At 41.2% G+C, this 11,017-nt stretch overlaps 1 long non-coding RNA gene across 1 annotated transcript in view; it reads left to right on the forward strand.

Moving 5' to 3' along the window:
- LOC140909398 (uncharacterized) overlaps positions 1-9,231 on the forward strand; it is an 86,192-nt gene extending 76,961 nt beyond the window's left edge. Inside the window, exon 4 of the long non-coding RNA XR_012158199.1 lies at positions 6,673-9,231. This is a non-coding gene — a long non-coding RNA (uncharacterized lncRNA). The remainder of the gene's footprint in view (positions 1-6,672) is intronic.
- The last annotated feature ends 1,786 nt before the right edge of the window (positions 9,232-11,017 follow it).

Here is an 11,017-nt window from a genome sequence, read left to right on the forward strand (position 1 = left end):
CCCCATTTTGTATGGAGCAAGGCAGGCACTGAACTCATTCCCACAAGAAACACTTTAATAACCTAAGCTGCCTGACTCCAAGCAGCTGGTTCCCATTCAAGGATCCCTAGCAGATAGAAGGTCCTAAGTCTGAACTGCAGGGAGGCACCTATCTCCAAGAAAAAGGTGGGCTCTATAACACACCCCTCTCACCAGCATCTCCCATTGGCTAATTTAGGCAACTCCCCAGCTAGCGTGCAGGTTTTTGTGACTCACCTTCTAAGGTGTCTCTCTCACCCCATTCATTGTCTTGGGAACCTCAGAACCTAACTCAGCTTTATGGATCACAGTGTCGTTCCTGTGATTTTCTAGGTGCTTAGAAGTTAGGCGCTGTGATACCCAGCATCCCAAAGTCTTAGTCCCATAGTTATTACAAAATAGTTCATGCATATAGCAAATTGGTAGCTCCATGGTAAGATCTTGTCCAAAGTTATAACCATCTAAGCTATCAGACATGGGGCGGGGGGAGTGGGGGAATAGACACTTTAAAGTTTGAGAGAACAATGCTTACGTTTTTTGACAGAGTTGGGGAAAGCTATTTGGTTGTTTCCGTGAATTTTCTGATTTCAGCTAAAACTGAAGTAACATGAGCAATGCTTTCCTTGTAATATTTCTGATCTAGGTAGAATCTATAAGTATCAACCTATTTTTCTTGTATCCAGTGTGAAATATTTGCAAAGAAAGTCAAAGAGGCTCAAAATGTGTTAATTTGGGATTTCATTGCAAATTCACAGCAGTCTCATTTTTACTTCCTAGCAGAATTGTTTTCTTTGCGAAAAGCAAGTCCAGAGTTTTGTATATTTTTGCTGCCAAATTACAGCTCTCAAAGTTTCACATTAATGGGAAACTTCAACATGTGTAAAAGCAAAATTGTGAAATTTTTCACAAAACTAATTTCTTCTTGTTGCACAGGCTGATTTTTAGATCACAGAGGTTAAATTAAGCTTCATATTAGCATCTAAAACAAAATTTGACTCCCCCTTCCCCCCGCAAAAAAACCCACCCAACCTTCTTCAGGTCAACAAGTGGTCTTGATAATTGCACTGGACTTATTAAGTAGCTCACATCACAGATACAGCCAATCTTGCTAATCACACAGAGATCTAATACTGAAAATTATATAAAAAAATCAATGCCGCATGTGTTCTTTATTAATCAGAAGTGTGAGCAAGCAAAGACCCTTTGCTAGAAAGTAATTAAATTGAAATTGAGGTAAAGATGACCTGTAGGAATTGCATTTGGTGAGAGGGCATTAAGCAAACAGGGTGGGGAAAAAAAAAACTTCAAAAAGGCTAATAACCACATGATGATTGAAATTCAACCTCCATAGTCTCATCTGTTCTACTATTAACTTGTGCCAGAGCTTGAATCCTGCTCAGGAATATCATATCATCAACCAATATAAACGGATGCGAGAAAGTATTTTTTGCCCCTTTAGTGCTCCCTGAACTCTGAGGGAACCTAGAATGATTACTGGCAACAGTATGAGGAACTGGAGGAAGAGGGATGCTTCATTTTTATATTCTATAAGCACTAACATAATACACCCATGATCCTTTAAAAAAAAATACGAACAGCCTTTTGTTGTGTCTATTTCGATACTAAAAATCGATCGGCTCTGCGTTCTTGTCACAGATCTTCTGCTGTAATAGTATTCTTCCACAAAGCCGACATAGCAGCCATCAGAATGAAAAAGGCAATTTGGAGGAACACAAGATTGTGTTTGGGTATACTTTTAAAATTATAAGAGGAGTCCAAAGGGAAATCTTGTCAAATGGATGGGACTGGATGCCAAGAGTGAGCTTTGGAAGGAGAAGTTTGTAAATTCAGCGGGCAATCACAAGTACAAACTTTATAATAAAACTGACAGCAAAGTCCTTATCACAGGCAAGAACCAAGAGGATGTTCAGCTCACGGTCCACCTTAGAAAGGTATAGTCTCTTACCACCTCAATTTTCAAAATGTTGCACAGGGAAACAGCACATGTGGAAAAACTATTTTCACAGCCCCCAAACTCAGTGAATAGGCCCAGTATGCATGCGTATACTAGGTCTGTACAGAGCCCCATGGGAAGTGGTGACTGAAGAAATGGTGCTTCCGTCATTTAAAACTCCACTAGACAACACACTGGGAAACATGCTGTAAAGAACAGCCCATTCCAGCTCCACTTTCTGTGTACAGTCCAATATAAATCACGCATTTAGAATGACTAGAATTCAGCCCTTTCAGACAGCAGAACTGGTGTGATTCTCCTGTACAAGCAGCATGTGAGGGCTTGCCTATGGGATGTGCACTCATGCATGGTGGAGAGCCCAACTCTATGTTAGCCACCTATGGGGCTACATAAAGGAGGCAGGAAGGGGCAGGTCAGGTCAAGTACAGACGGTGGGGACCACCACTGCATACACTCCCTCATCTTTTACCTACCAAGGGGCCTGCACAGCCTACCACAGCTCTTGAGCTGGAAGAGGGCCTGTGCAGCAGCTCAGCACCCATTCTTCATGGGTCGGGTGGAGGGGATTTTTCCCTACTGTCCCCTTGCAGATGTACTCAAAATGCAGCCCAGGTACTTGGGCCAACCACTGGTTGGAGGATTTTAGCAATTGTATATATGTATTTTATGTACAATTATATATAGGGACTGAGTACTGTAAGTAGATAGCTTCCCTGTGTGTATTGTGTGTGTGGGCATGCACACCTGTGCACATATACTGAGAACTGGAGCAGTGTGTAAGTCAACAAGCACAGCCATTTACTCTCTATGGGTGAAATTCACTCCTATGCACAGGTTCGGCACAAGACCAATCTATTACTTGAGCCTTGTTTTGAGCGTGTGCACTCTTCAGGTCCACGACAAGCTACAGGGCAGATGCAGGTAGGGGGCAAAAGTCTACATAGAGTTTACTGAGGTAGTTCCCCACACCTCCTTGAACAAGGGATCCCTCCAACAGTCTCATTACACCCTTCAGGCCTGTCCAAGGCAGCACAGACTTCCCCATAGTCTCTTTATAATAAAGCAAAGAAAAAGTCCTATAAAGAAAACAAACTTAGTGGTCCTGTGTCAGGCCTATCTTCTTCCTCCAGAGAGCTCTAGCAATCAGTAATCTCTGCAAAAGGGCTGGCTGATCCTTTTCTCAGGGAAAAAGGAACAGGAAACCCTCTCCAGAGTCAGTTAACTACTGAGCTATCCTCATCCCTTGTTAACTGCCCCTTCATTATCTCACAGTGAACGCAGGTGTAGCAAGGCAGGACGAAGTGGGCCCATAGCACTCATTAACCCTTGTGGCCTTGTGTGGAGTTAGCATACTCCAACACAGAGGGCTTATGTGATGCATAGGCTCTCTGCATAGCAGGTGAATTTCATCCTATAAGGATGGACTTTACAGGGAGTTTGGCATATTGCCAACATCTACTGCAGTTGGATTATGAACCAACGGAGTCATTCTATCAACATGTAATACAATTATTTTTATGTGTCCTATTTATGGAGTAACTGGTAACCAAAATGTAATAAACAAAACAAAGAACCTTCTTTCCTCTCGCACATTGTTGAAGAAGCAAAAGCAAACCATACGTTAAGTCTGCTTTTCATGACATTTTCTGTGCTTGTCGATTTTAGTAGGATCTAGGGAACACATATGATTTGAACTTTATTAGACCTTATATTCAATTTTTGTTGTCACTCCCAATATACTTTATTACACTCATGGAAAAATGTCGTCTTTCTCACTCTATTTGCAAAACGAATGCCAAATGTTGTGCAGTAGATAAAGTGCCTGCTTTATATGCAGAACTAACTGGGACTTCTTAAAAAACAAAGGTTGTTACTATCAGACTAGCTTGAAATCAGAGTGAGGCAGGAAAATGGCTCTCAGCCCTTCTTCCCCTCTGAAGAAGCTATACTACAGTAAGTCACAGCTTAACGCTTCAGTAACTGAACATTTGCTGCACACTCAGCACCACCGGACAATGGAAGGAACTCTGTAGGAATTTGTATAAAAAAAATTGTAATTGCTTGTTTTGGCCTTTTTGCAATTTGTTGCCTTTGCTTTGATGGAACAATGTGGGCTCCCTCTGACGGCCAGTGTAATGATTACACATTGCTTTCAGCTGTTCATTTAAAAACCATGCAGCCCGGAAGCTGAAGAGCCTGCAGTATGTTTCAGAGGTAGATCGGGGTCAAAATCCCGTGCTGTGTGTTCATTTAAATTACAGTTTCCAGTACCCCTTTCTCCCCCCCAACCACTACCTACGCACTGGCAAACAGATCACCATATTTTCAACACAAAATTCTGTACATGAGCTGCGTTTACTGGCCACATCAGAAATACTATGAGAACAGCTTTTTTCGTGACACAGAAACAAACCATAGCCCCTCAGGACTTTACGGTTCTTGCTCTGCTGTTGCTTGCAGTAGTCACCCATGTCATCTTTGTGCCAACAGCAGGGATAGGACTCAGCACTCTCTGCTACCACAAACACAGGGCTCCATCACCCATGGGAGGGGAGAATCACACTATAGCTCTGATTCTACCCATAGAGAGCAGTAGAACACAGCCAGCCGGCTGGTTCTACTTCCTGTCCCAGCTGAAATGCCCAGTGAGCTCCTGCCGGTGTCTTTGAGAGATGCCTGGTCACATGGTGCTGGCTTCACCGGCTTGTTTCCAGTAGCTACATTACATTAAGCATATGCCTTCGCTGCACAGTTAACAATATAGCACAGGGCACTCCATCCACCTAAAACAGCAGACATCAGCATGGAATAATTGCAATTCATTTTAAACTGGCACAGCTTCCTAAGATAAGAGATCAAAACCTTCTTAAACCCAGACAGCACGGATGCAGGTATCTTTCCGCAACAACTGTACAGGGTTGTAGACCCCAATGAGAGACTCCTGCAAGTTAAAATGAAGACTGAGTTTAAGCTTGCTCCCAAGTTCACCGAAACTCACATATTCAACTATTCATCCAGAAACGGACTTCCTGGAATAAAAAGGCACCACGAGCTCTCTGCCCTGTTCCTTCTGCTGCTAACAGATTGTTGTCTGCAATTCAACAGCTCTTCCATTCAAAAAGCAAAATTTTCAGAGACAAGTGCTAATAATGGCCTATACCACACATGCTCTTCTGATGCAGTTTCCCTCAGTATCTGAGCCCTTTCTCTTCTATAGAAAATACTGTTTTTTAATCAGAGAGGAAAAAACCCAACATCATTCTGGTAAGAATGGAAAAGATAATTTATTTTATAGTAGATGTCTCTTTCCTGTTCCCAACAGAAACATCTACATATTAAGATGAAGGATGGTTAGATGGTGAAAGCCCAGGTTTTGGAGTTAGAAGATCTGGATTCTAACAGCAGCTCTGCTTTTTACCTGCTGTCTGAGTTTTAATTACTTAAGCACTCCATGCCTCAATTTCCCCATCTGTAAGAGACAATAAAACATCCTTCCGCCACAGGATTACTGTGGGGCTTAACTAGAAGGTGTGAGGAAAGCAGTCTGATGTCTTCAGTCGGAAGGTGCTATAGAAATGTATTTAAGAGTTTGCTTATATACAATGTAATTTAAAGAATGTACGGCACTTTGGGTTCAAACATTAGTTATAATTCACAGAATATCAGGGTTGGAAGGGACCTCAGGAGGTCATCTAGTCCAACCCCCTGCTCAAAGCAGGACCAATGATGGCCAAAAAAGTTTGGCAAAACAACGCAGAGCAGAGTTTACCCACATTTGAAATAAGATTTTCCCTTATTCCTGAGGTTCAAAGAAGTTACCTATTGTCTTTCATTGTTTTTCATATTTTATACACCCTCTACAGAAAATTGGGTGCATCATATTACTGAGAGGAAGCCTGCTTTGGTAACATTTTCATGGCAAGTCAGCAGACTCAAGGGGCAAAATTCTCAGCTGGTGTAAGTTGGTGTTGCTACATAGAAATCAACGGTGTACTGCTAGTTTACAGCAGCTGAGAATCTGAAGTTCAGATAAGCTTAAGTACCTGAATTTTTGGGTGCTTATCTCACCTGAGTCTGACCTCTGAACCTTTTGAGGATCCTCCTACACAGCTCACAGTACTTGAGAATGAATAAAACAGGGCTTAATTGTTGAGTGGCTGTTATTTTGGTTGCAGCAGCATAAGATACAGAAGAGGGTGCAAAAAATTTCCCAGAAAACAAAACCTGGAAATTAGAACTTCACAGATGAAAGAGACCACAACATTGCTACAATATCATGGCAGGTGGGGCAGCTTAGTAAGTAAGGCTGCACTATTATGCACTGTAATTCCACTTCAGTCAATTGAGTTGCTCATTAAATCAATTGAATTAACTTAAAGCAGTGGGTTCCTCTATTATAACTTATTTCAAGTGGTGAAGATATTGGTGTGATGCTGGATCATGCTGTGCCCTTTCCCCTGCCTTCCTATATTTTGTTTTAAGATTTCATATGCAAACTATGTTAATATGAATTGATTGTTTCCACCATGCTGACTGTGTGCAGAATATACATTCAATTCACATGCATACCATTAACAGGACCTCAACCCTCAGAAGTCTTAAACTGAATTACATGCCTTTAGCATTCAAATGTCATGAATGGAGGCCAATATTTCTCTCCCTTTCCCTCTCCGCTGCAGGATATAAAGGCTGGTGAAGCACAGAATTCATTACAGTCCAAATATTCAATATCAGGGTGGTTCAGATGGGACTGGAAATCTCAGTCGTATGACTCAAACTTCCACTGAATAAAGCTTAAGCAGACTTGAGATGAAAAGATCCGGTCCCAAGAGTTTTTGAAGAGATTTTTTGCAGCCTCTTGACAGCTCCAATCCTTGGGTGAAGAATAGGCTTTTGAGGTAACCATCTACTTCCTAAACATCAGCAATAATTAGCTACATGGATTAACATAAGGCAATTGCCTAACTCCCACCATTTGCAGGTGATTTTCTATATACTTCAAAGAAAAACTGAGACAGTGATATCACTGTAACGTTCATTTGAACGTTAATATCCTCTTTTGATCTCTAATTAACAGAATGCAGTGATAGACAGGAACTGTTTGATTACATTCTAATATATATGCAAAAACACAAACATTATCTATCAATATGTCTCTAAAGGTTGAATCTGGGTCAATTAGCCTGCAAGTTGCTTAACACTTTCTGGCCCCATGTCACACTAGCACACATCAAAAGACAGAATTTCCATCCCATGGGCAATTCAGATATTTTGACATTTGTTATCCTGAATCTGAAGAAGAAGTTGTTTGGTTTGGTTTGTTTTTTAAACAGAATGTTGTTTTCTTGGGATGCCCAAGATACTTGCTGGTGGCTCAGCCACAAGGAGAGACCATGGTGCAGCACGGAAGACGTAGTCTGACTGGGGAAGAGAGCCTATAATGGATACTGAGGACATGAGAGACCTAGAACAATTCCCATCAGTCACTGCAGTAGCTCAGGCAGACATGAATGTTGACCTGAACTAAAACATTTTGTTTAGGGTTTCCTGATGGAAAATTGTCAACATTGATCTTTTCAGACGGTAAATTTTCAATTTTGATGAATCTGCATTTTCCTACAGGAAAAAGCTTCATTTTAAGGTTATCAACCAGCCCTACTATATACATAAAAATAAAGATGACTTGGAGTTATCAAGTTAAAATAAGTTGTGCAAGATGTAATCTTTGCCATTATCATTCTCCTCCTTCCCTCCGTTTTTCAGTCATGCGTTTCATCTCAGTTTAGATTCTGAGCTTTTTTAAGGCTTGGAGGGACCATTCTGATCAACTAATCAGACCTCCCACATAACAGGCCATAGTACCTCACCTAGTAATTTCTAGATAAAGCCCATCACATCTGTTAGAGTTGGACCATATTTTTTGAAAGACATCCATTCCTTATTTAAATACAGAAAGTGATGGAGAATCCATTGGAGCAGGGACTATATATACACATGTGTATTTGTACAGTCCCTTACACAATGGAGTCCAGATCCTATTAGGACCACTAGATGCTGCTGCAAAAAACAACAATATAAAAGGGGATGGGTTTTTTATAAATATGGTACATTAGAGGGTACCTCCTTTGTGAAATGCTTTGATATATACAGATGAAAAGCACTATGTATGAGCAAAGTATTGTTATGAGCTAGGTGAAACCTTGTTATGGGTTGAGTTAAGACCCCATTGAAATTGGTAGGTGTGAACTCACATTTCAATCAACATAACTGTAAACATAAGCCCCCACCTGAGACAAAAGGCATATTTGAAACTACCCAGGAGCTTTTGCTGAGTATAGTTTCGGGTAGGGCTGGGGGGGGAAGAGAGACGAGACAAAAACAGAGAGGAGAGAGAGAGAGAGGTTAAAAGAGCAACTGAAAGAACAGTGGCTGACCCTGGAAGAAACCTCGGAAGAGGTTTTTGGATCAGGGTTGCCGGCTAAAAGGTGCTCTTGGTGCTATGAGCAAAAGAAGCTGCTTCCTGCTAGTTGATTCCTTCTGCCTTCAGAGACACAGGACTTTGATGTGGTTTTATTTATTTACAAAGAAAATATCAGCCTCCACCACTTTCTACTCTGCACTGGAACACCCACAAGGCTGCACACTTTGACTAGCCACTTGGGTTGAAAAGGGGCAACAGTATTGTTGTTGTTGCTAGAGCATCTAGGTACTACTGCAACATAAACAATTAATCACAGTGTAATCATCTAATCATCTAGAAATGTACTTAGATGGAATTGAAGCACAAACAAACGTAGAGGCCTAAGTTTTCCAAAGTGACGAGTGACTTTGGATGTCCATCTTGAGATGCCTTGAAGGAGACGGCGTTTCAGAGAGTGCTGAATAATCAGGCCTCTTGAAGGCATCTCAAGCTGGTCATCCAAATGTACAGGCACCCAAAGATCACTTGTCCCTTTGAAAAATTGAGGCTGCAATACGTTGTTTACATTTGCTTTTATTTTTTTAAGCAATTGACCAAATTTTTAATTTGTATGTGGCTGTTCAGCATTCTCTTTTGTTCACTTAGAGCCCTATATGCATCTCAGGGCAGAATTTGCCTCCAAAATCGCAATTGCTGATATGCAAGAAATTCACGTACCCAATGGTGGGGTTTTTTATATTGGTCCTGACTTGACACATGTATTTTGCCCATTTCCCATGTTCAGTTATGGCTATCTCTGTTTGTAAAGTATGTAAGTCATGGGCTGTACAACAAAATATAAATAAATGTGATTGATTCAGGCAGGAAAGAGCAAAATCTTTTTTTGACAGGTCTTGCATTACCGTGCACACACACACACACATCCCCCGTCAGGGGAATTCTGTGCCTCCAGGTGAGTTGTTTGCAGAGGCAGGCAAAAGTGCTATTTCCAATCTCTAGTTATCACTACTATGTAACAAAGGAATTTTACCTTCTCAGACTCTTCACTTTGCTCAGTAAAACCTGATAGATAAAATCTCATTCTCATTTTTTTTTACACCTAAACTTTTAGGCAAATTGATTGGTTTGGTTACAGTTGAGGAGGTTTTAGAATAAAGATATGTTCTGCCCAGCTCCTGTGCAGTGACTGCAGTTCCCATTTATGACTCTCTGTCAACAAACAGACATTAATTTCTGGCAGTTAGAGTCAATATCTGATGTCATTCTCCCTACTTTATGTAGCTGTGTGACCTTCCCTCATTTTATTCATAATAAAGGTGGCTTTTATATGGCCTGCACAGCGTTCAATTCAGAGGAGCACTAAATCAAACAAAATATTAAAGGATAAAAAAAGATGTTATTTTATAAACCCCAAATGAGGAAAGAGGAGCTCTAGTATCTGAAAACTAGGATACCTCTGGCTATAACCTGCAATTGCAGCCAGATGCTTGGATGGTGTCAAACAGCATAGCCTCAGTGAAATCTGCTGAATGCTGATTTATGCAAATTAAAGATCTGGCCCTCAGCATCTGCCCAACTGTCCCTAATTTTAGATGGATTTCCAGAATTCCCCAGAAAGCTCCTTCCCCAGAAAGGATCTTAGGGGCTGCAGAAACATCTGTCCAAGGAGATGCTGCCCAATAGTGTATTTCCAATTCATTCCTCCAACAGAAGACCTTTTCTGAACATTTTCAATGCAACAACCACAGCCCCCAGAAAGATGTTTTAACTGCTTGAGGAGTCGAGAATTCTATCCATGCCTGCTGAGCAGTGGCAAGCAAGAAACTCTGAAGTAGGGGCAGGTCCAGGGAATGAATATTCAGAAAATTTGAAGCAAGAAGACTAGGTTCTAATGAGTTATTCTGCTGTCATGTTGCTCCAATATGTCTCCTCAGCATTTGCCTATTGCTCAAGGGAGCAGAGAAATATGCACAACTGCAGTACAGTCCGCCTGAGATTTTCAAAGCCATTTGGGGGATTTTAAGGGAGGATGTGTCCCCCTAGATGGTTTTGAAATTCTCAGCCTCACTAGGGAAGCTCCCATTAACCAGGTCCTTCAGAGTTCTCTCTGTTACAATGAACAAGAGATATGTAATAGGGCAGAAGGATCCTGTGTGAACGTAGGGGTTTGTACCATTTCTGGGCCTTCTTGTTTCCTTACTTCTGATCCATGCTGAGAAGCTGAAAGCCATGATTGTTATCATTCCAGGGGCAGCTCAAGTGATGGAAAGGTGGACATAGAAAGAACAAAGTCATGTAAGGGTGGCAAGAATTCCACCATCTTTTGGGTGAGGGCTGCCTGCCAGGCATGCAAAGGGATGGGTTGACTCATTGAGTTTGGATTAGTACACTGGGAGATAATCAGTGGAAAAGAATCAATCAATTGGCAGGGCACTTAGATTTCAGAATCGACTTAACCCTGCAGGATTTATAACGCAAGACAGGCTTTTGAATTACAGATAAACTATTAAATATGCAGTTGGCACTCAAAGCTCAAACACTTCCAGTTTCTAACTTTTACGTATTAATCTTTAAGACAAAGCCGGACAGCCTTGACTTATATT

This window comes from Lepidochelys kempii, chromosome 3, assembly GCF_965140265.1.
Source record: "Lepidochelys kempii isolate rLepKem1 chromosome 3, rLepKem1.hap2, whole genome shotgun sequence".
NCBI classification, from domain to species: domain Eukaryota; kingdom Metazoa; phylum Chordata; order Testudines; family Cheloniidae; genus Lepidochelys; species Lepidochelys kempii.